Source organism: Psammomys obesus, unplaced genomic scaffold, assembly GCF_907164565.1.
Source record: "Psammomys obesus unplaced genomic scaffold, mPsaObe1.curated_primary_1811, whole genome shotgun sequence".
In the NCBI taxonomy this organism is placed as follows: domain Eukaryota; kingdom Metazoa; phylum Chordata; class Mammalia; order Rodentia; family Muridae; genus Psammomys; species Psammomys obesus.
The window spans coordinates 5,062,931-5,089,366 of NW_026585587.1; positions in this window are offsets into that span (position 1 = coordinate 5,062,931).

The window sequence follows — 26,436 nt, forward strand, 5'->3', positions numbered from 1 at the left end:
GGGATACAAAGCAAATACATTGTAATAAATAATAAATTTTAAAAAAGTTTGAGCAGCCTCAGAGGATGGAGGGTGTGACTTAGCCAGACCCCTAGACTGAGTCAGTGATTTTTGTGGCAGGGCCTCCCTCTTTATTTTTGGTCATGGCCGGTCTATACAGGCTCTCTGTGTGGCAGTGCTGTCTTTTTACAACCAAGCCACGCAGGGTCCATTCTTCCTTCACTGGCTCAGATCTGAGGGTCAGAGAATGAGACAGGCCGAGCCTGGTGACACCAGAGGTGGGAGTAGACCTGGGAACCCTGTTAGAATCTGAGCCTGGCCAGAGAGGGAGACCTGCTCTGAAAGGCTGTTGGCAACAGGCTCAAAAGTATGTGAACGAAAGACTGAGATTCATCAACTAAGGCAAAGGGTGAAGAAAGGGGGGGTAGGTAACAGGTGAAGAAGTACAGCTTGAGGAGCCAAGGCCCCTAAGGTGAGGACACCCTTGAGCCAGGCAGGGTGATGCACTCCTGTAGTCCTAGCAGAGGCAGGTGAATCTCTGTGAGTTCAAGGCCAACCTGGTCTACAAAGCAAGTCTGGGACAGCCAAGGTTACACAGAGACACCCTCCGAAATGTAACTTCTTCCATTAGGCACCACCTCTTAAAGGTCCCCCCCCCCCAGCAACATCAGAGGCTGGGGACCAAGTTTCTAACTCACAGATCTTTGAGGAACATTTAGGACCAACACCATGGTGATAGCCAGTCCATTCCTTAATCTAAATCTTAATCTCCGAGAGGACATCGTGCTTCATACGCTCTGATACTGCTGAACTTTGAACCCTGATGCTCACAGATCATCTCTAGCTGGCCTTGTATATTACTTCCATGTTTTGGGTTTCCTGATACTAGCAAATATGAAATTGCTTTAGCTCTATGACTGCTTCTCCTTGCCTCTCGCTTCTTATGCTCGTCATCTTGAATAACGTGCAGCTCTCAGCCATATAATTATCTGTCTACCCGTCCGTCTGTCTATCTATCACCTATCTATTTATCTATCATCTATCTATCTATCTATCTATCTATCTATCTATCTATCTCACACCCTCATCTTTGCTAACTGCTTCTATTACCTGAGATAGCTCTTGAGGCTAGGCAGGGTTCTCCAGAGCAGCGGAACCAGAAGGGTACACGTGTAAGTTAGGAGAAGTCCCACAGTCTGCTGCCTGTAGGTTAGCGACATAATTCAATCTGAGTCCAAGGACCTGAGAACCAGGGGTCCTGATGTTCAAGGGTGAGAGAAGATGGATGTTCCAACTGACACACGATGAGCAAGCATATGCTTTGTCATGGCGAGTGTCACTTGTCAGCCTGGCAAAATCTAAAATCTGGAAGTTGGGTGTGTATGTGGTTTGTGTGTGTATGTGAGTGTGTGTGTGTGCATGTGTGTATGTCTATGTATGTGTGTGTGTGCACTCACCTCTGGTAGATCGTCTTGATTGTATTCACTGAGGTGGGAAAACCTGCCACTTTGGGGAGCTGGGGTCCTGAACTGGGTCACTGGAGAGAGAGAGAGAGAGAGAGAGAGAGAGAGCACAGTAAGCCACAGCACGTGTTCTTGCGCTCTGTTTCCTGCTTGTAGATGCGAGGTGACCAGCTCCGATGTTCCTGCAGTGGGGGACTGCGCCTTGAGCTGTGAGCTGAGATAAACCCTTTCTCCCGTGAACTAAATTTTGTCAGGGGGTTTTATGACAGCGACAAGAAGAGGACTGAAGTCATCCTTCTTCTACGCTTGGTTTTGCTGAGACTTCAGGGGATTTCCCCTGCAGCGGCAAGAGTGGGTCTTGTTAAAATGATGCACCGAGCAGCTAATCTCTCCTGGAAACACCCCAAATCATGTTTTATCAGCAACCTGGATGCCCCTTGTCCCCCAAACTGACACAGAAACTATATCATAACTAAGCCACCCGCTCTGTTAATCTGTCGCTCGTGCTCGGTTTCGTCTTTCATCATGCTTAATTTCCAAATAAAGACACGAAAAACTCATAGCTCCACCCAATATGGCACCTTTGTGTCTCGTACAGTTGAAAATGCGTCCCTCCTTCCTGGAAGAGAGGGTAAAGTCCTTGAGCGATGTTCACTGTTCTCCGGGTAGTAGGATGGAATACGAACAGTGTTTGAATACCGACATAGAGTCAAGCCGATCTTAAATAATATGTCAGGGGGAATAGAAGAAGAAAGGAAAACAGCCACCACACTTGGGCTCTGCACTCTCAAAATGATTTGTTCACACCTGAGCTGGCACAGCCTTTGCTGGGTAGATGAATGCTCCTTTATCACAGAACTTGTGGTATGAACTTCCCTCTGTTTTCGTGTGTGAGTTTTTTTCTGTTTCTGATTGTGAGCTCTTGGAAGTCGAGGACTCGGCCTCACTGGTGTTCACTGATGGGCTCCCACGCGGAGCTTTGTGTAGTGTAGGCTGAAGGAACGGGTCTCACTTATTATTGTTACTGTTGTGTGTCCCCTCCTTCCCCCGGGGGTGGGGGTGGGGTCACACTCAGATTGTTGCCATTTTTCCTTCTGAGTCATCTTACTGGCCCAGAGAGCGAATTCTAATTAAGTCCCCCATCTCTAGCATTGACAAAAGCAGGAAGTGTGGTAAAGCTTGGAAGTGCACTTTTAGCCTCTTGCTTGGTTGTTTTTTTGTTTTTTTTTTTGGGGGGGGGGGCTAAAGTGACTCGGGACGTGCACAGTGAGACTTATTTTCATTTTCTTCCCTTCAGCATATTTTCCCCCCTCATCAGAAAACAGGAGAAAAATCCATTTCTTGTTCCGGTTTCCTCTGGGCCTGCATGGACATGACACAGGTAGCGTGTCTGAGGTGCTGAGGAAGCATGGGCACCGTCTTAACCTTTCTTGACAGGCAGAGCTGATCAAGGAACTCGCTTTGTAGACCCGGGCTGGCCTCGACCTCCCGAGTGGTGGGATTAAAGGCGTGTGCCGCCACCATGAAGCTAGTGCGGTGTCTTCTCAGAGGCTCTGGACCTGGGTGGTTGCAGAATTGGCTGAGCTGAGCAGACAGCCCCTGCGCCTGGGCTACCCTGGTAACAAGGAGCCTTGAGCACAGGCTCCTACTTCCTGGCTGCTTTGACGGGTGGCAGGGTGCAGCAGCCCACGGCCAGGCAGGCCTGGTTACCGGGCAGTGGCTTGCTCCTTCTGGGCACTCCAGCTTTGAGCGCCAACCCGGTCAAAGCCGTGGAAAAGCATGTACTCTGCCCGAGCTGCCCCCTGATTTCTCCCGGATCGGTCTGATTTCTTTCCTGTTCTCCCTTAGGGTGGTCCAAAATCATATTCCAGGAAGGGCTGGGAATGTTGCTCAGTGCCCGGGCTATGCAAAGGCTGGGGCTTAACCCCCGGATCTGTAAAGCAAAACTAAAGCTTGTAAATATTTCCAACCGAGAGGAGCGGGTTCGCTTCCTGGCTATTTTTCTGCTCTCCGTTGTGAATAAATTCTAAATTCCTAGCCTCCAACTAGGCAAGTTTATAGGCCGCTGTCAGCACTGTGGAAGCGTTCGGAACGTTTTCTGGTAAAAGAAGCAGGGCTTTGCTTATTCACGCGGCTTTCAGAAGTACTTTGTTTCTCTCTGTTCCAAAGGTTTCTCTCCTTGCTCTCCCACGCTCTCGCCAGAGACTGCCCGACGCTGGTTCTTCCCAGCTTTGAAAGGCTGCACCAGCGGTTCTTAATTCTAGGTGTGGGGACGTGGGCTTCAGTTACGGTGCTGCTTGCGCTTTCTCTGTAGCAGGGGATGAATGGCGCGAGCCCTTCTTCCCGGGGCTCGGGCTCGCTGGGGGGGGGGGGGGGGGGGGGGGGGGGGGGGGGGGTTCGCGTTATCTCAGTTCCCAAGCTGTCAGCGGGCCCACACTGTTTCCTTTGTGTGCAGCCAGATCGCAGTGTTCCAGGGCACGCTCTCTCCCACCAAACCTCGGAGGCCTGCCAACCATTCTTGCGAGGCTAGGAAGTGAACCGCTGATCCTGGAGATTAGCAAACAAAATAAGGGGATGGAGGGTCCCCAGGGATCTCTCTGCTTAGCCCCACCGCAGCTACTAACTAGCCTTGCCCCGGTTCCCACGCAGAAGAACCAGGTTTACGAGCTGGAAAGACTGGTCTGGGCCAAAGCGGCACACGGCTTGCTACTTGGAGCTGAGGATGCTGGGGGAAGGCATCGAGCCCCCGAGCTTCCGGTTTTAAGCAGGCCTGGCCCACCCCCATTAGCTGTCTCTTAACTAACAGGTCGTATCCTTGTTTTCTCCCCGGGTGTCTGAATTTAGGAAAGTGGTTCTCAAGTTGATGAGTGTATCTGAACGACACAGAGAACTTATTAAAACACGTACCCGAGTTTCTGATTCAGCAGAGCTGGGACAAGACCTCAACAACCGTGGTTGTGAGATGATGCGGGTGCTGCTGGTGTGAAACAATGCTTTGAGCACCTCGGCCAGGCCGAGGGGTCAGGAGAATGCCTGGTGAAGGGCTGACGGCACAGACATGAAGACCTGAGTTCGGATCCCCTGCACCCACATTAAAAAAAAAAAAGGTTGTCCCTCTAATCCCAGGCCTGAAGGTCCCAGACAGAAGGGTCCTGTGGCTCAGTGGTCAGAGAGTCTAGCTGAATCAGGAAACTCTAGGCTCAGAGCCTGTCTCCAGAATATGACGTGGGGCTGGCAAGATGGCTCAGGGGTCATATGTACCTGCTACCAACCTGACTACCTAACTCCAGTCCTCAAGACCTACACGGGGGAGGAAGAAAAACAACCCTTACAGGTTGTTCTTTGACCTCTGCGTGTGTGTCACGGTGTTTGGGTGCCCACAGCACACAAAGGAAACACGGGCAACGGGAAAATTTAACGATGATGATAACGACTGAGGAAGATGCCCTGACACGGACCCCTGAATGCTCACGAGTAGGTGTGCACACTCACAGGAACATACAAGTATGTACCCCACAATGCAGCCACTGCTTACGTCGGCCCTGGTGGCACGTGTCTGTAGTGCTGGCACTTAGGAGACAGAAGCAGGAGGATCACTGTAAACTGAAGGCAAATGTATCTAAATATCCAGTTCCAGAACACCTAGGGATACAGAGCGAGAGCTGGCCTCAGAAATTATTAATAGAGTAAAGATAAAAGAGACAAACATACATAAAATAACCGTGGTTGTGATGCGATTCTGTGGTTGGTGGTTAGGTCTTATCTGTCGCAAATAAGAGGTTAAATAATGCCGTAAATGTTCCCTGGTAAAAAGATAGGTTGGGCAGTTTTGTACAGTTCTGTGTTTTACTTGTGTGTGTAACTGTTGTGGAATTAGAGAGCGGGAAGGGGCACACCAGCATGTCAGCCCAGAAGCAGTACCCTCCGATCATACTGCAGCCCCTTCCCGTCGTCCTTATTGGAAATTTGCATCCCTAAGTCATTCCTCCATGCTCTCTTACCCTAGCTGCCTCCAAACTCGCATGCTCAAGGCAGCCCGCTGTACCCTTTTCTTGTAGCTGGGACCACAGGGCCACAGGGCCACAGGGCCACAGCCTTGTGCTACCATGCTCAGCGGTGCACATTCTTTCTAGAAGTACACATCTGTGTCTCAGAATTTTACAGTAAAACTGGTATCTGAAGCCATGCCTCCAAGGAGTCACTTTACGTTCTCATCTTGCTTGCCGTTCCCATGGCAACGCTTCCTCCACAAGCCGGTGGAGTATCTGTTGTCATCCGTCCGTGCCACCCTCGGAGGACCCATGTCTGGAGGTTCTGCAGTCTCCTGACACAGTTGAGAGCTGGTGTTATAAGAGCAGCCAGGAAGCAGATCCCTGAGTGTGTGTCCTTTGTGTTTGGAGAAAAGAGCGAGGCCAGGGGTGTGGAGAGATGCATTTTGTTCGCATTGGTCAGTAAACACCCCAGACCATTCCTGCTGTTAACATTCAGCGCCGGGAGGAAGACTCCTAAACAAACTGTGGTCCGAACAGAAGAACATTGCGCCGGTAATCTGTACTCTCTCTTCTTCTATGATAACATAATCTAATTTTGCTATGACTTTAATGTAAGCTGCATTTTTATGTGTTTGAGTGTTTTGCCATATGCCTGTGTACCAAGTATATGCCCGGTGCCCTCAGAGGCCAGCAGAGGGCAGCAGATCCCTTGGAACTGGAGTTAACAAAGGGTTGTTAGCTTCCAAGTGAGTACTGGGACTTGAACCAGGTCCTCTGGAAGAGCAGCAAGTGGCTTTAACCACTGAGACATTTCTCTGGCCCCGGGTCTTTAATTTTAGAGTGGTGGGCAGTCCCTGTGGGGTCGTGGTTGAATTTTGTTATTTTCTCCATGATAACACGCTGTGTACACAGGGAACCCTACTAATCTTTCCATTGTTCTCATTTATAGGAAAGGTTAAGCAATGTCTTAGGGTGGTAACTTTATTTTTCCTAGTACGCTTTGGGAGGTTTTGTTAATGCACATTATAAGCTTGTATGAAAATCTCCTGATGAAATGGGTTCTTTTATACAGCTAGTTTACACAGACGAGAAGGGAATTATCTGGGAAGATGGGCGGATTACAGAGGCTTCTTGACTTCTCATGGGGTTATGTCCTGATAAACTCACTGAAAGCAAAGAACATAGCAACTGGAAAATGCATCCATGACCAACCTCCCGAACACCTCAGCAAGGCAGCACACCCGCCTGGAGCTGCAGGTGTTTGTTTCAGGATCTGCCATGCTTCCTGCTCCTGCCCCCTAGGGTGGGGCTGGGGGGCTGGGGCTGGAGGGTGAGGCTTCCGGGAGGGGAAATCATGGTGGTTACATTTGTGTTTTAATGTGCCTCACCATTAGATGGCGGTATAGTAACAGACATAACAACTCGGGGACAGAGGCCTGGTCTTTTCACTCACTCTAAATACATTCAGAGGGTTCTAAACCGGACCTTGTCCGCCCGCAGAGTAGATTTGCTTCTGGAACCTCTGCTGTAAGCCTCTGTGACAAGTCAGATAGAGTGAGCGCTAGAAACAGGATTTTCTTTTCTTCTCATTTCTTTAAAGATATAAAAAAATAGTTATGTGTGTGCATATGTGTGTCTATGTCTGTGAGTGTGCCCACTGAGGCCACTGATCTCTCGGAGCTGGAGCTACAGGCATTCATATGTGGATGCTGCAGTCTTAACAGGTTCTCTGCAAGGGCAGTACATACTTTTACCTCTAGACCCCTGCGCTTTTTCATTTCCCTCTCTCCCTCCCTCCTGCTCTTCTTCCTCCTCCTCAGTGCTGGGAAGGGAACTCAGGGCCTCATGTATGTCAGGCAATCACTCAGCTACTAAGATGCAGCTGTAGCCCCAGAACTTAACTTTTGACTTTAGGGTGCCCTGTGACCTCCAGATTTGGGATAATGCTACAAGCCCCAGAATGCTTAGACACATGAGGAGGCATTGCGAGACATCTTAGCATGACTTCCGGCTTTGCTCCCTTTCTAAGTATGAATGCAAGAGTGATAACTAGTTTCTAGAGTCTCATAATGTAGTCTAGGTGTCCACGAACTCTGGACCCTCCTGCCTTCCAAGGGGTGGAATTCCAGTCCTGTGTCACCCTCTTCTGCTCTAAACAGAAACTTTGTTGATCTGACATTCATACCCTATACATTTCTTTCCACTAGTGTTCATTTTCTGTCCCCATGTCCCAGCTTTCATAAATTGATGGGTTATTTATTTATTCATTCATTTATTTTTAAGGCAGGGCTAGTGCATGGCGACTTCTCACATTTGGGATGCGGGAAAGACAGACCTGGCTTTTTCGTGGTCCAGTTCCTCCTCCTCAGTTCAAGCCACCTGCCCTTTGACCCTCTTGCCTTGTTTTCTACAGTGAGTCAGTCACAAGGTGTCCTCAGGGATTCTGTGTCCCTAGAGGACACTGGAAAACTAGGTCAAGGGAATTTGCATGGCCGTCTAAAGGTTTTTGAGAATGGCACGTTTGGTTTAATTTCTCACATAATTGAAAGGCTCTGATGGTATTAGAAAGCTAATGGGGCTGTTTGTGGGGCTGTAGAAATAGAAACAAATCCAATTAGACCTACTTTCAGAAAAGAAAACGAGACCAAGAAGAAGAAAAAAACACCCAGTGAAACAGAAATAAGAGAGTAGGTTACATTTATAAATGTTTTCCTGGCTTAGGAACCAAGGTGATAGCCTCTCCTGGGGCCTTGAGGGACCTGGACCCCTGGGAGCTCAGGAGCTCAGCCCGGCACCCACCCTCTCACTGGCCCACTGACAAAGGGTGCCTCCCCTTTTTGGGGACCATGTCATTGTCACAGCCAGGAACTGGCTCTCTATATTTTATTCTGGAGCACCATCAATCCTGGCCTTGTCCTAGTCTGGTACATTCCATGACAGTGGGAAAGCTGCCAAGGCAAATGAACCCAAACCTTGCCTGCTATGCCCAGTGTGGGCAGACAGCAAAGGTCCTCCTGGCTCTCCAAGTTTCAGGACAATGTCCACCATCACAGGTGGCTACTGAGGCCCTCTCTGTCGGTCTGTTCATTTTCTTATGAAGTGGTTGTCATCATCAGGGTCTCTCACCTTCACTGGCTGGTGATCAGTGGGTGGCTGTGGGGCCATAGACATCCCACTGCTTGTGGGCCGGTGACTTGGATGCTCTGGAGGACATCTTTTTTGCCTTTGGGCACTGGGAAAGACTAGTAGGAGCCAAGGTGTCTATAGTCCCAGAGTGGGCTCTACAGCCCTTCCCTAAGTGGGCTTCTCCCTAGCATCCTGTCTTGCTCCTTCCCCACCCCTGCTGAGAAATCACATTCCCAGAAGATGGGGCTTCCTCAAGACCCTGGGAAATCTACTGAGCTCCCTTCCAAGCGTACCCAGGGAAGCCGCTGCAGGGACCTCTCCACTGTGGCTTTACCAGGAAGCCTCTCTTTCTAGCCATGGGACACGAAAAAAAAAAAAAAAAAAAACAAACAAAAAACAAAAAACAAAAAAACTGTGATACATAAATTGCTAACAAATGTACTGTGTGTACAACAGCATTTGGTAAAACACTAATTCATGTTAGCTCTGGGTGGGGAAGGTAGGGGAAGGTGGATAAGATGTAGCCTTTGAGTCTTTCCATGCTGTGAGCGCTTGGGACCTGCATCTGGGGGAACTTCCCAGAAGGCTACACAGCCTTGGGAGGGAGTTGTGGAGAAAGAGGAAATGGGCGGCATTTGTGAAAGCACTGGGCTTCCAAGAGAGCGAGGTGTGTGTGTGTGTGTGTGTGTGTGTGTGTGTGTGTGTGTGTGTGTGAATGGAGTCCTCCTGGCATAGAGAGGTTGAGAGATATTCTTCATTTGCTCTAAGTGGAGTCTGGGAAGCTGTCACCCAGCTCTGTGTTTTCCTCTAGGGTGCAGGGAAGTGCTTGGAAACAAATCTGGAAATGACTATCACAACAGTTAGGGATACTTGGCTCAAGATACCTGATTCCTGAAAAGAGAGTATGTTTTTGTGATTGAAAATGTCCATACAGGACTGGGGACATAGGTCAGTGGGAAAGCCTTGCCTCGTAGTACCCACAAGGCTCCAAGCTCTATCCTTAGAACCACTATAAAACACACACACATACAGATGTATAAATTAAATACCCATACAATGATCTGATACCTCAGAGTAAGCAAGAAAAATCCTCGGAGGTTTTTTCTTTCTCTAAGATTCACTTGTTTTTATTTTATGAGCATGAATGTTTTGCCTTGTGTATGTTTATCATATGCATGCCTAGTGCCTGGAGAGGACAGAAGAGGAAATCAGATCCCTGGAACTAGAGTTGTGAGAACCATGTGGGCTCTGGTAGCTGAGCCCTGGTTCTCTGCAAGAACAAGCACTCTTACCTGCTAAACCATTTCTCTAGGCCCGGGAGTTCTTAAACTATCATCACCATTATCATCATCATCACCATTACCACCACCACCATCACCACCATTACCATCACCACCATCATCACCATCACCACCACCATCACCCATCACCATCACACACCACCATCACCATCACACACCACCATCACCATCACCACCATCATCACCATCATTATCACCACCATTACCATCACCCCATCATCATCATCATCATCATCATCATCATCATCACCATCACCACCACCATCATCATGATATATGAGATTGGAGGACAGTTCTCAGAAGTTGGTTCTTATCTTCTACCACGGGATCAGGTCATCAGGCAAGCATCTTTACAAGCTGAGCTATTTTGGCCTGGAGGTTTAAAACCAAAGGACAGCAAAGAACTTTCCTCATAGCTACATCTCAAAGGAGCTGTGGGTGACAAGACATACTTGTTTGGACCGCATTCAATGAGCGGTGCTGGATCAAAAGGTGGATCTGGAGATGGGCGATAGCTGGTGGCCCTTCCAGGACCAGCCCAGTCTGTAGGGTCCCTTGCCTTGGGTCCAGAGTGGGCAGAGGCCCTGGAGAAAGTCATGCCAGCCCTGTGGATGCCATCTTTTAATAAGACACACATCTGCAGACAGTTTCTACTTGGGGCACAGTTTCTCAGTGTCTTCTGTAGCCTGTGCAAAAATCTCCCAGGCCCTCCTGTGACTCACAGAGGGTGGGAATTTCCGCCCGAAGTTTTGAGAATCTTATGCTGACATCTACCACACTAACCAAATTTCACCCTGTGGTATTTTGGAAAACCATGAAGAGTCAGGAGAATTACGGTGAGCAGAGCCTGAAGGCAGATGACGGGCCCAGTCTGGAGAACTGGGCTCTCCCGTCTAGTGCCCCCCCCCCCCCTTAGGAGTCTTGATGAAAGACGTTAATGAAAACTGAATTCAGGTCCAACGTCCTTATATGGCTCAACTGTCCTAATCTTTGCCACTCCTCAGGCAATGCGGTGTTCAGTAGGGTGTGTGTGTCCTGGTTTTGTTTTTCCACGTTCAGCCCGGGCCACCGTCAGCAGCGCAGGCTGCAGCTGGTGTTGATTGGAGCAGAAGCGCTGAGTCACTGGGTGCTCAGCGACCCTTACATCACGCTATTGTCCTTTCTTCTTGTTAGGCCTTTGAGGACTCCGGGCTGCGGTTTGTTTTGTTTTGTTTTGTGTTTGCCTGGGGCCTAGCCTAGCCTAGGAAATCAGAGTGTAAAAACCGGAGGCGGCCAGGCTCCCGAGCCAGTGGCTCTAGAGGGACCTTTGAGCACAACCCTGCACCCTAGAATCGCCGTGGGAGGCGCCCCGGCTGGGCACGTGCCCTGGCTGTGGGCACAGGCGCACATTTCTCTGCAGCCCTCCCTGTGGTGCTAGTTTTGACCGAGCTTCCCAATCCGATGTTCTGCACGGGGTTTGGAGCACACGTGCAACAGGTGGGGCTAATTTTAGTCCCTGTGACATAAATCCTCTGAGAAGTAGCTTCCAAAGGGGGCTACACCACTTCGTTTAAATAACTATTTGGACCAAGCTAGCTTGTCTTTTTATTAACCTTCTATTTTTGGAATTTATTATGTAAAACAAACAAACAACAAACAGAGAAAAAGAAAAAACGTGGCACAGAGGTGTGTGGTTGACAGGAAAGCATGAAGTAAAAATTAGGCAGGTTCACACACCTACACAACCACTTACACGAACTCACAATCCCCGGTTTCAGTTCTCAGAGACTCCCTTCTCACAGAAATGTCCTCAGCCCATCACCCAACAACGATCACAGTCAACTTTTTTGAAACTTTAATAAAAACATGCCATTATCCATTTTTTATTATATTTATTATTATATTATATTATTTTTATTTTTGTATGGTTGAGAATTTCATGTTTTCTTGTGCCCTTCCCAATTCATGACTTTTTGTTTTTAATCGATGCTGTGACACACACACACACACACACACACACACATTGTACCTAGCCCATTTGATGTTGCTATGTGCTCATGCTGATCACTTGGGACTGGATGATTTACCAGGCCCTTGCCCCTGGACATTCCCCCTCTATCGGCAGCCATCAGTTGCCTGTAGCTCTTCGTCTAGAGTTGGGCTTTTTGAAATTTGCCCTGTCTGAGTTGGCATGTTAACTGAGGTCATTGTAAAAGTCTTGGTTATTGCTTTTTGAGCCGGTGTCCCATGAAGCCCAGGCTGGCCTTGAACCCTATGTATCTCAAAGAATGACCCTGATCTCCTCAGCCCCCTTGCCTTTACCTCTCAGGTGTTGGGATTACAGCCACCATATCAATGTGCAATATTCCATTTCCTCCCATATATCCATTGATACATACATACATACATTTATATAATTGGGGCCATATTATACATTTCATTAAATGAAAAGTGCACTTATATTACTAAACTGTATTTTAGAAGCGCTGCGTGGTATCTACAAAGATATGGATGTGGTTATGTTTTCAGTTTGTTTCTGTCACTACTGTGTGTGTGTGTTGCTGAATTGAACCAAGGGCCTTGTGCATTCTAAGCCAATGTTCTGTCTACCACTGAGGCACATTCCCAGCCCTGTCAGTATCCCTTGCTAGCTTATTTCTTTCTGTTCTGTCTTAGTCAGGGTTTCTATTGCTGCAACAAAACACCATGACCAGAAAGCAAGCTGGGGAAGAAAGGGTTTATTGGGCTTAAATAGCCACACTGTAATCCATTGTTGAAGGAAGTCAGGACAGGAACTCAAGAGTAGAAACCTGGAGGCAGGAGCTGATGCAGAGGCCATGGAGGGGTGCTGCTTACTGCCTTGCTTCCCATGGCTTGCTCAACCTGTTTCTTATAGAACCCAGGACCGCCAGCCCAGGGATGGCACCACCCACAACGGGCTGGGCCCTCCCCCGTCAATCACTAATTAAGAAAATGCCCTATCGGCTTGCTTACTGGTTGATCTTATGGAGACATTTTCTCAATCGAGGTTCCCTCCTCACAGATGGCTGTAGTTTGTGTCAACATCTTGTGTCAAGATAAATCTAGCCAGCATAACATTTTCCTCCTTCTGATAACCATCTCACATCATCTCTTGGTCCTTTGGTGCCGTGGCAACTCTTAAGCTTTATCTGTCTGGACCAATTGTTTCCAACCTTGAGCAAGCATTATGGTCTGCTGGTAAGCTTGTCAAGAGATCCTGGGCCTCTCCCTAGTAGGGCTGGGTTGGTGAGGGAAGATCCCAAGAAACAGTGCCATGTTGATCATCTTGGGGAGCCACTGACACAAGAAAAGGGTGACCAGTTTGATTACCGTATGCCCTCCTCCAGTGTCACTTTCTTACCGTTCACTCCCTCGCATTTATCTTCTCTCCAGAATTCTCCGCTGAATCACAGACAGCTTATTCTGTTTCCTTGTTTATAGATACGAAAGGCAAGATGTTTTCACAGCATTGGGCCAGTGCATACACAGCATTTTAAAGACCCCACGTTTCATTCCCAGTACCCAAGATCAATAAAGTAAACATGATAAAATAATAGAAACAAAATTCTTAATGAGGGGTTAAACTTGAAAGATTTTAAAGGAGGCTGCCAGGGAGCAGAAGCCAGGGTGATTCGTCTTTCACTCTCACTACATCAGATCCTCCTAAGAGGCGGCTCAAGAGGAAATGCACAGATGCCCAGACTATTTGCTAAAGGAAATGACACGGTCTCCTCTTCCCCACATCTGGTAATTTCTGAGAGACAGTCAAGCCCTGACGATGTTGCTGGCTCCTTGGAAGCCTGTGTCTTCTTTCCCAGGGGAGGTGGGGGGAGTCTATTTTAAAAGTGGTCGGCCACGGGGATGCCTTGAGGAGAGGGCAAAGGGTCACCAGCAATGCAGTCCTATTCTGGGACAGAAACACAGGCTTCCTTCCTGTCCAGCTCAGACTCGGACTCTGTAAAGCTGAAATCTTTCACGGGGGAGGGGGCCTGAAAGGATGTGGAAATGCTCTTCTGGCCTGGGGCTGCTGGCTTCAGGATAGAGGGACAGAGTGGGTGGGGAAAAGAGGTTTATCAGTACTCTCGGTGGTGAAGTTGCAGCAGTGTTGGAACTACCGTAAGGCTGACAGCTGTCACGACGTGGAGTGATAGCACGGAGTGGCTTGGTGGCATCCCGCTGTAACTCTTGTTTTTCCTGTGGTACCTGGGACAGAACTGAGGCCTTGTACGCACTCGGCAGGCACCCTCTGGCTGAGTAGCACCTCAACTTAAATCAACCATTTTCTTCAACTCTAAGGTATCTTCACAGTGTTAAATGTAGCGTGAAGAAAAACCAGAAACTATGTGAATAGGGTGCCCTGAATGGAACCAGAAAGCTGACTGGGTTAGTGGACTTTATGTAAGTCCAGAGGAAATACCCTGAGACTTGGCTAGGGGTCAGGGGAATGTGTGTCTCTTCACTGACCCTATCCATCGACTAGAGCAAGGTTAAGTTGAGGGCTAAGGAAAGAAACTCTCCTTAAATGAGCAGAGGTCCTCCTGGGTGGGGGAGGGGCTGGCGAGGGGCAGATAGGCCACCTCTGCCTTTGGATCTGAGGGCATTTATTGTACCAGGCCTTTGTTTTGCTCCAGCCAGGCACTCTGGTGAAGGCATCCTGGGAATTTGGCCTGCAAACAGAAAGGGCATTTCCTTGTGTGGATTTCCTGTTTAGGTCTGTGTAGAAACCCAAAGGCTGGCTGGCCTCATAAATCCTCTAGACATTACTGGTGTGGACACTCTGGCTGGATGCCATGGGAACACTGCACAAAAATAGAAAGGAGAGAAGTGCGCTCATTCTCTGGGTGTCTCTGGGTGGGCTTCAGGCTCCTGTTTGCCAGTCCTAGACAGAGGAGATGAGCACCAGACTCCTTCCAGCTGTGGTGTCTTCAGGTTCCTCTTCCATCTCAGGGTCCTGCCTGGGGCAGCTCAGTCATGGGAGGCATCTGAACTTCACCAGGGGAAAAAAAGGAAGGATAAAAGTTTTACCTGAAGCAAAGGGAAGTGGCCCTACATGTCTTTTAGAAGGGTTTTTTTTTGTTGTTGTTGTTGTTGTTTTGGTTTTTCGGGACAGGGTTTCTCTGTGTAGCCTTGGCTGTGTTGGACTCGCTTTGTAGTCTAAGCTGGCCGTGAACTCACAGAGACCCACCTGCCTCCCCAAGCACTGGGATCACAGATGTGCACCACCATGCCTGGCTAGAAGGTTTTTTGTTTTTTTTTTTTTTTGAATTCTGGCATTTCCCAGAATTTCCTAAACACTTGGCATATTTCACAAATGATGGCTGCCAGCCTCCGCAGTGCTGTGTACCCTTGTGGCTGGGTTTTGACCGAGCGAGGTGATGAATAAGATATTTGTTGAGGAGATGTTGCTCATTTCCCCACTTCCTGTTTTCCTCACATATGTTCAGATTACAGCTTGGCTTTCAGAGTTGCTGGCTTGGTGAAAGAAGCCATGTTTTCATACTCACTCTGTGGCTGAATTCCATGACTTGGAGACTGACCAGGTAATACAGCGGCTCTCAACCTTCCTCATGCCATGACCCTTTAATGCAGTTCCTCATGTTGTGATGACCCCAACCGTAAAATTGTTTTCTTTGCTGCTTCCTAACTGTAATTTTGCTGCTGTTGTGATTCATAATGTAAATATCTGAGTTTGCAGAGGAGTCATGACCTGCAGGTTGAGAACCACTGCTCTCACTTGGGAAAAGAATGGAAAGCTCAGATTGTCAATGGCATCAAAAGTCTTTTTTTTTTTTTTCTTTCTTTTTTCTTTTTTCAAGACCTGGTTTCTCTGTGTAGCCTTGGCTGTCCTTAATACAGTTCCTCATGTTGTAACTCTTGACCATAAAATTATTTTTTGTTGCTGCCTAAAAACTATAATTTTGCTGCTGTTATCAACCATAATGTAAACATCTGTGTTTTCTGATGGTCTTAGGAGACTCCTGTGAAAGGATCATTTGACTCCAAAGGGGTCGTGATGCAGAGATTAAAAAACACTGGTCTGCAGGGGTTGGGGAGATGGCTCAGAGGTTAAGAGCACTGGCTGCTCTTCCAAGAGGTCCTGAGTTCAATTCCCGGCAACCACATGGTAGCTTACAACTATCTATGATAAGATCTGATGTGCTCTTCTGGTGTGCAGATGTACATGCAGGCAGACACTGTATACATAATAAATAAATCTTAAAAAAAACCAACAACACTGGTCTATGAACTGCAGGCCATAAAACCTGTTCTCAGAGGTACTAATGTAACAGCAAAGGAACCTTGCCTCCAGGGCCCCATTCTGCTATTTAAATTTTAGATTTTACTTTTCTGTGTCTAAAATACACCGCATTTCCTCTCCTCCCCCATTTTGGTCTAACTCCTCAATAATGAGGTGGGAGGAAGAAGGAGGAAGGCACCAGGAAGTGCTAACCTTTCTGGGAGGTTTGTGCTCCTTCCTGAGAGGCAGCCTTAACAAGGCAGCCCCCTGGTCACACTTGGGAGGTCTTTCTCTGAGGGTCAAAGTTTGGGGCTGGTGGTGCGGTTTACTGGTAGGGGGCTTGCCAAGCATGCACAAGGCCCTGTGGTCCAGCCCCATCACTGCAAGGGGGTGATCTGAAAGTTCACGTAAAGAAAGAAATATGCTTGTGCGCTGGAGCTATTGTTCAATGGCAGGGTGCTTGTCTAGCCTGTGCAAGGCCCTGGGCTCGACTCCCAGCATTGCAAAAGCAAAACAAAAACCATGTTTAGTTCAGCGTTTCCCAAAGCTACCTGATAAGGAAAACCTCTATTTTGTGTCAATAGTTCTTTTGTTTGTTTTTCGAGACAGGGTTTCTCTGTGCAGCCCTGTGGTTCTAGAACTCACTATGAAGACCAGGTTGGCTCGAACTCAGAACGATCCACCTGCCTCTGCCTCCTGAGTGCTGGGAGTAAAGACACGCCACCACGATCCAGCCTGTAGTAGTTCCTAACAAGCACTTTGAAAAATGCTGCTGTCAGCCAAAAGATAATGTTCACTGTCTCCTCAGAGATATTTATATACATTCGTACAAAACCATTTCCATATGTTTATGCATATATCTTTCTAAATACATTACACATATATCCATATTTTCAAATTATTAATTGGCAGCTAGGATGGTGGTATTATGCCTGAAACCTCAGCATTCTGGATGCTAAGGCAGGAAGAGTCCTAAGTTTAGGACTAGTCTGAGCTTCATAGTAAGGCTGTCTCAAAAAAAGTTGGGATGAGGGTAAGGAGAGGGCCCAGCAGGTAAGAGGCGTAGGACCTGAGCTTGAGTTAGCTCCCAATATCCGCATCAGGTGTCTCACAACTGACAACTCCAGCTCCAACGGATCTGATGCCCTCTTCCTGAAGAGCCCAGCTCCGGGAGCATCTGTACACACATGTACACCACACACACAACACACACAAACACGCACACATGTACAGCACACACACACATACTTGCACTCACATGCGCTTTCGCACACACACATGGAAAACACACGCACACACACTTAAAAAATAAATCTTTAGCGGGGCATGGTAGCGAATTAGTCCCAACTTAGGAGATAGAGGCAGGTGGATCTCTGTGAATTTGAGACCAACCAGCAGACAAAATATTCAAAACACTTTTTGAAAGTTTATAGTAACCTAGGAATCACAGCTATGAAAAGATTTTCACAAAAAAGACATTTGGATGGAAAATAGCTCCTAATCATTATTTCTCACCATTACTGTTTTTTTTTAAATTTTATTATTACAATTTATTCACTTTGTATCCCAGATGTAGCCTCCTCTCCTCATCCCTCCCTATCCCGCCCTCCCTCCCTCTTCTCCTTCCATGCCCCTTCCCCTTTCCCTTTCTATTCCATAATAGAGGAATCCTTAAGGAAATCATATCACACTATATCTAGAATGTGATATTTCAATGGACTTGTTTAACTGGGCCACTGTACACCAAGGACATCTATCTTGTGGCCATTGAATAACTGTCCAAAATATTTATTTGAGTCAGTATCTATAGTCATTTTTCAAAAACCATAAACAATGGGACCTTTATTTGAGAATAGCATGTCAATTTAGGTTCTTCAATGCAGGATTTCAACCATTTTAACACTCAAGGGAGTTCCTGATATCAGCTCTTAAAAACAAATTTTAGAGTGGGCCCCCTTACTAGGAAACCCACTTAGAAACTGAGCAGCCAATGTGCTTCCTTTGAACAGGGGATCTAGGTCCTCTCCATTATGGTCCTTAGTTGGAGTATCGGTCTCTGCAGGCCCCTGGGCCCAGGATTTTTGGCTCTGTGTTCTCCTTGTGGAGTTCCTGTCCCCTCCAGGTCTTTCTGTCTCCCTCTTCTTCCATAAGGATTCTAGCACTCTGCCCAAAGTTTGGCTCTGAGTATCAGTATCTCCTTCCATACCCTGGTGGGTAGTCTTTCAGTGGCTGGCTATTTGATCACCTCCCCCTGGGAGGGGGTGTGTGAAGCCTTGCCAGGCCACAGAGGAAGATGATGCAGCCAACCTTGATGAGACCTGATAGGCTAGGGTCAAATAGAAGGGGAAGAGTTCCCTATCAGGGAACTAGGGTAAGGGCATAAGGGGAGAAGAGGGAAGGAGGGTGGAACTTGGAGGAGACAAGGGAGGGGGCTGCAGCAGGGATACAAAGTGGATAAATTGTAATAAACAAATATACAAATAAAATTAAATTTAAAAAAGACAGTTGAAACACACAAAAGTTTTACTTTTAGATCTTGGTGGCTGGTAGAAAGAAAAGTGATTCTTCCCCGTTTGCTTTCTCTCTCTCTCTCTCTCTCTTTCTCTTCCTTCCTTCTTCCTTTCTTTTTTTTTTTTTAAGACAAGGTTTCTCTATGTAGCCTTGGCTGTCCTGGACTGGCTTTGTAGACTAGGCTGGCCTTGAACTCTCAGAGATCTGTTTGTCTCTGCTTCCCGAGTGCTGGGATCACAGGTGTGAGCCACCACACCCTGCTTCCCCCCATGTTCTATTTTTGTTTTCTCCAAATCATCATGCACGTGAATTATTTCTATACTTGAGGTATCGAGGAAAATGAACCAGATAAATGAAAATAAAACCAGATCAATACTTAGAGTCCTGTTACTGTTCTCAGCCAAACACATTCACCTCTGTGCCAAGAGCAGTCCATTCTCTCACCTGTCTCAGGCATCACCAGGTCTCTGCAGACCCTTCCCAGATGTTTCCAGGGCACATGAATCCTCAGAGAGAGGTGTTCGTGTGTGTGTGTGTGTGTGTGTGTGTGTGTGTGTGTGTGCTCGCGTGCGAGTGCATGTGTGAACCTGTCCTGATCGTATCTACTATACTAAGTTGTTTCTGGATACTGTCTGTGTTCATGAGGGAAAGATTGGCATGTGGTTGGAATTCTTTGATAGTAACTGTGTAACTCTCAGGTAGGAAATGGACTTACTGGAGAAATGTTTCTTAGCTCTCAGAATCCATGGGAAGGCTGGGGAGCTGGGTGATGAAAGTGCGAAACGAGAGGTTTGCAAGGGATAAAGATGCTGGTCGCCATGTCTGACACCCAAGCAGATTTCTGGAACCCCATAGTAAAAAGAGGGAGCCAACTCCTATAAGTTTTCCTCTGGTCTCCATAAGTGTGCACACACAATACACGTGGAGTTTGTTGTTGTTGTTTTGCTTTTGTTTTTTCAAGGCAGGGTTTCTTTGTGTAGCCTTAGCTGTGTAGACCAGGCTGGCTTTAAACTCAGATGCACCTGCCTCTGCCTTCCGAGTGCTGGGATTAAAGGTGTGCACCACCGCTGGCCAGCTTAATCTTTATTTTTAGAGAAAATGAAGGAGCAGGAGAAAGATCTGGCCTCAGAGATCCTGTCAGCAGGACTGTCGGTGCTGGACCCTGGCCATCATGCCACCGGTCCCTGGCACCCTGCACACCCCATCACACAGCTGCCTGACACACAGTTACCTGCAACGTCCACCACAGGCGACTTCTTCCTCCCCATGGGCATCAGGTCCCGGCAGGGCCTCCGGCCAGCTGAGCCGGCAACCTGCAAAGCTCGATCCCCTCTTTGCCTTTTGAAGTGGTAATGAAGTCCCACCTCTCCTGGGGGGGGGTTCCTTGCAAAGAAGGGCATTTACAGACTGGGCAACCAAGAATAACCGGTGTGCATATTTATGAACAGCAGTCCCCCGAGACCCACGCTTTCAGTAACTTGTGGTCAACCACAAAAATTAAAAAAAATCCGGAAATCCCAGAAACGAACAGTTAACATTTTCTAAATCAGCTTCGTTGTGATATGTCCATTATCGTCTCAGTAGTCAATATTATTGCAGTTTATTTCTGTACGTAACAAACTTTATCGTAAGTATATGTAGGCTATATGATGCAGGGGTACCTTCGGTTTAGGCAACCCTTAAAGAGCAGTCGAATGGCAAGGCAGGCGCCTTCAAAGGTGGACTCTCCCGTGGTTTCAGCTACACGGATTGGTGCAAGCTGAGCATGCCCAGAAGCATTCTTGTCTATCACTTTAATCTCCATGACTGCAAACTGAGTGTGCCTAGGAACAGAATGGACCAATATGTCTTTTCCCACACTCTTCTTGCCTGCTCCAGGTAATTCATCTCTCTTTACTCAGTCGTGTCTTAGCTGTGTTTATTTTGGCTTTGGACTCACCAAGATGTAGGTCCGTCATGTTCAGCTACACAAGAGCTTGGAAAAGACAGGACCCAAAGCAGACCAGCTGTGGTGAGCAGTGGACCTCCTCGGAAACGTGACTCACAGGGCGGCTTCCCTTCAACCCAGACTCCTGATATGGAAAAGACTTCTGTTTCCATGTGGTTACAAATATACCCTTCTTAGGAACTGACCTCTCTTAATGAAGATCACACTAAGTTAAAAGCTAAGAACTGCTATTTGTCCAGACCAAGCAGAAAGCCAGCTTGTTAGCCACACAGAGGAGAGGAGAGAGTAACAGAATGTCTGGAGAATTCCTCTTCTTCCTTTGATAAATGTGCGGTTTACAGAAGTCGATTAAATAGATCTGTACTACCCCAGAGAAGGGCCCGCCTTGTAGGTTCAGGGAATGGGAAAGGCGAAGAAAATGTAAACACGGATCTTTTTATTAACTTCCTTGTTTGGGAACATGTTTTTTTTGCTTGTAAATGTCCAAACACTGAGGTGGAGTCCAGAGACCAGAAGATGAAGTTCAAAGACAAAGTTGGTATTCCTGTGGCCCTTTTTGGATTCTTAGATGCCAAATACAGACACAAACCTAGTCTGTGCCACTGGGAACCAGTGAATCTTAGGTGTGGCACCGGAAGCCAATGAATCCTGAATGAGAAGAACCCCTTTGTTTTGGACTGAATCAGGATCCGCTCACCTCAGGGTGAGGTATAATTTGAGAGCTTCGGGACACTGGCTTTTCGTAATCTCTAGATTGCAATAGTTTTTTTTTTTTTTTTTCTTCTAAAAACAAAGAGCTGCTTTCTCAGTGTCAGTAAATGTGCAATTTTCATGGTTCCTTGGGGCCTTTTGAGGATCTTCTATATTCACAGAAGAGGGGTTTTCCTCCCCTCTCTCCCTCCCTTCCATAGTTTCACAATGTAGCCCAGGCTAGCCCTGAAGTCATCATCCTCTTGTCCCAGCCTCCTCAGGGCACCACCACACCCAGTAGGAAAGGGATTCTGAGCCTAGATTCTTCAGCTAGGGTCCAGGAATATGCTTCTCAGAGATGAAAACAAAAAACCAAATCGAGTCTATCCCTTTGGGTGGGGTATATTCTTACAGGGTGGACGTGAGATCTTGTTGATTCTAGGAACACAATTGAGAAGTGGGAGATCAGATGCCCACGGAGGGCAGAAAATTCTGGATGGCTATACTGTAGGAGGGCTGTGTGCGAGAGGCCAGCCTCCCTGCCCGAATCCCCACTGCAGCGGAACTTCGTTGAATAGACAAGGTTTGATGAGCAGTAGGGCCGGCATGCCCAGGTTATGATAACCGAAAAACCAGTCAGGAGTCAAGGGATGTCGTGGGAGAGGAACCTTCTGATTCTTGGGAAGGTAGAGGTCAGCCGCAGTGCCTCTCCTGAACTTCATAGCCTTGTGAGGAAACCTCTGAAGGGAAAAGCTATTAGGTAGATGAGGGAGGAGGGTGGGACAATGTGCAGGGCACTTTTATCTATGACACAGGGGCTGTGGGGACAGTTGGTGGGCAAAGCATACTGTAACTTTTCGTGTTGCAGCACCTTTGGCTATGACTCGCTCATGAGCAGAGAAATATGTTCTCAAGGGAAGTTGCAGATTTTAGGGTGAGAAGTTCAGCCTCTACCATACAAGTAGACCCATGAGACAGTCCCATTTATCTAGAGCAGTGGTTCTCAACCCGTGGGTCGTGACCCCTTTGTGAATCAAATGACCCCTTCACCGGGGTCGCACATCAGGTACCCTGCATATCAGATACTTACATTACTCTTCACAACAGTAGCAAAGTTACAGTTATGAAGCAGCAACAAAATAATGTTATGGTTGGGGGTCACCACATGAGGAACTGTATTAAAGGGTCGCTGCACTAGGAGGGTTGAGGGGCACTGCTCTAGAGGGACACCTGACACAAACAGAAGATGAGGAAAACAGATTGTATGAATGTGACCACAGTAGGACAGCCAGGGCTGCAGGGAACTGCAAAGAGGGAAAGGGTGTTGCCAGCCGGTGCCTTGATCTTGGCCTAGTGAAGTGAAAGTGGCCTAGTGAAGTGAAAGACTTGTGAACACTTGGGAGAATACATTTGTCTTAAACTGCTTGTTACAGCAGCTATAGGAAACTAATACAGAGCCCGGTCATGACTCCGTCAAGATAACTGTTGAGATGAAATGGAAAGATTGTATCTCACAGTAGGAAGCTAAGAGCTTCTAAGTAGGCTGTATCTTTCTTCCTTCTTCCTCATTATTATTATTATTATTATTATTATTATTATTATTATTATTTTCTAGACAGGGTTTCTCTGTGTAGCCCTGGCCATCCTGGCCTCACACTCAGAGATCTGACTACCTCTGCCTCCTGACTGCTGGGATTAAAGGCATGTGCTGTTGCTCCCTCAGCCCCCTTCTTCTCCTTCTGCTTCTTCTTCTTGAGACAGAATCTCACTGTGCAGCCAAATTGTAATCCTCCTGTCTCATCCTCCAGAGTACTTGGATTGTAGATGTCTACCAGAGGGCCTTATCCCAAGAGAATATTTCTATTGTGTTGTTTATTCTTCAACTCCAGGCCTGCATATGTGTAGAAGAAACAAAACAAAACAAAATAAAAACCCTCTGTGATGATATAGACTTCCACAGTGAGATGTAGTGAGTGGAGAGACCTATATTATCATTATTTTTAAAAGTGAATGAAATCAAATGATAATCTTTTGCCTGAGCATCTGTATCCTTGGTGTAGGGGACCACATTCTCACCTGTGCCTGTCATTATTCAAAATTGCATTTATTTCTTTATGCATGGGCGTGGGCACGTATGCTATGAATCCCTGCATAGGTGGAGATCAGAGGACAGCTTACAGAAGCTAATTTCCTGGAGATCAAATAGATGTTGTCAGGCATGGAGGCAGGCACCGTTATCGTATGATCGCCTTAGCTCTCCTCCTTATTTTTTTTTGAGGTAGGGTCTCTTCCAGAACCCAGAGCTCCTGATTCAATTTTACCCGCTGGCCAGCAAGCGCCAGGGATCCTCTTGTCTCTGCTCAGAGCTGTGAGAGCCACTGAACTCCTGATTTATACGTGGGTCTTCATGTTTGTGCTCCAAGCACTTTACCAACGGAACCATATCCCCAGCCCTGACAATAACATTTTAATGTTCATGGCCTCAGCACTCATGCAGTTTCCTGACATTCCAAAAGATGCTCAATTTGGTTATGGACTGTGGTTTTTAAGTCTGAGAATTCTTTAAACAAATTCGAATGGTGGGCAAGCAGAGGGTGGACTGCCAGGCTCAGCTCTTTTCAACATGGGCGAGGACACTGCTCTGGAGCACAGACCTTAGAGCCTTAGGTTTCCTCAAATCATGGCCATAGAACTCATGGCTACTCAGGCTTCCAAGCTTTGACTGTCACTCCAAAGACACATTCTTTCTCCTGCAGGGCATCCTCCCCCCATGGCATTCTGACCCGAAGGAAGAGGAGGCATTGCCTGCCAAAGAAGGGCAAGAAGATCTTTGTGAAGCTTGGCTGTGATACTAATTGCAAGACAAGCTGGAGTAGAGAGTCTGAAATAAATTCTGGCCATATAGGAACTTAAAAGAAAAGGATATTTCCCTTTCTCGGCATAGACCCTTCTGCCAAGTTTTGCAGCACTGATATGCCCTTAAAACATCAAACATGATAGCCACATTCTCTTCAGCAGTATCTTAGGCAACGGCCACATATGTAAACTACAGACGATGATACCATTGGTGACTCCATATAATTATATCCTTGTTCCTAAACCGCATCTTTCTATGCATCCAAAGCACGTGATAGGCGTTGTCACGTTGCTTTGTCCATCACTTTTGTTGTCTACGTAGGGAGCAGGCACCACCCTTGTCTTCATTCTTCATCTTCTATATGTAGGGAAAGCTTTCCAAGGAGTGATCCATTGGCAATAAGAGTCACTGGAAAGGAAATGGTTGAAGCCTTAATTTAAAAGACAGGACTTCCTGGAGCGGCAACTCCAGGTCCCCGTACTGGGATATTTCTAACTTTAGGACTCCTCGAAGCGAGAGGGCACAGAAAGCTTGTTATTTTCTGTCTGTGGATGGCTAGGAAGGACCCGAGGACAAGATAACTCAGTGAACTCAGCGGTGCACATTGTAGAGTCTACAGGGATGTCCATTACGTCCTTTCTGTCCAAGATGGCAGAGACTTTGCAAACACAGCTCCACAAAGCGGGATCCACGGCAGAGTCCGGAAGAAAGTGTGATGCTTTAGCAATTCCGTGGGCTTGCTGGTAGAAATGATCCCAAGGCAGGGATGCGGCTCATTGGGACCCTGATTGCCTAGGATGTGTGAGGCCCTGGATTCAATCCCCAGCCCCCTGGTAAATAAATACAATAAAGTAACTAAGAGGAGCAGTTCTATCTTTGACACTAATTAGCTGTGTGAGTTTGAGAAAGTTTTGTGGGTGTTTTAGTTCAGTTTCCTGTTTCTGGAAATGGAATGCAGAGTCTTGGCCACTCAAGGGCCCACTCACAACGCTGCCCCCCCAGTCCATTTAACACTTCCAGCCCCTCAGGATTCCCCTGTTCTTCTAAAATTTATTTTTATTTACCTGAAGCTTTTTTTCTCAGGCAAAGTCTCATATACACTAGGCTGGAAAATATGCAATATACTTTCTTCTATCTTTTTAGAGTCTTACTCTATAGCCCAGGCTGGCTCCAAACTTACATCAGTTCTCCTTACAACAATTCGCCTGCCTCAGCTTCCCAACTGCTGGAATTACAAGTCTGAGCTACCCCTCCCAGCATCTCCTACCTCTTTTTGAAATGAGGAATATTACCGTTATCTGTACTCACCTTGCTGTGTAACAGCACACCAGAAGTTACTTTTCTTGTTAGCTTAGTACTCACTGACTGGCCTGTTCTCATTCCTCTGTCTTATTTTTATTGCCTATACAGTGGGTACAATATTTTCTTATTCAATGGCTATGATGATAAAAGGAGACCAAATATGCAAAATGCTTTCTAAATATAAAACACTGTAATATATATCATCTTATATATATCACATATAAGATTATATATGATATATTATATTAGCTTATATTAATAATATATATTATATGTTATATAATATTATATGTTTATTATTATCTATTATTATTATATATTATATGCTATGCATTAGATATGTTGCATATGATATATTATTATATGTTATACATTATATATGTTATATATAAGATTTTATATAATATACATGATATATAATAATATAAATATTATATATTATAATTATTATATATAATATGTATTTATTATATATAATATAATTATTATATACTATATACTATACACTATATAATATATATAATTGTAATGATTATATATTATATAAAATCTTGTTTTTATAGAATATATATGATATATAATATATTATATAATATATAATTATATGATATATAATATATTATATATATATATTGGACTACCAAAACCACATATTCTAATATAGGTTGTATTTTCTGCCTGGGATGCCTATTTGTAATGAGTTATCAGTGCAGAGAACATGCCTTTAAATTTGTAAGTTAGTATTTTCCTGAACAATTAGAGGGGGAGAAACTGAAATGGGGCAAGGAGGCCCTGGGCTGCAGCGGTATGGCAGTTTAGAGACTGTGGAAAAACAGACTGCATTTGGGGGCGGAAGTCAGGGTTACATGCCCTGCAGGGAGCAGAAAGTGTGGAAAACAGCTTTTTTGTGTCTTCTGAAATGTGGGCTGTTTTGTCCAGAAACTTCGAGGTAAAGGAAGTATTTGTTTAATTAACCGTAGCTAGAACTTAGTTGAAGGTAAGCTGGAT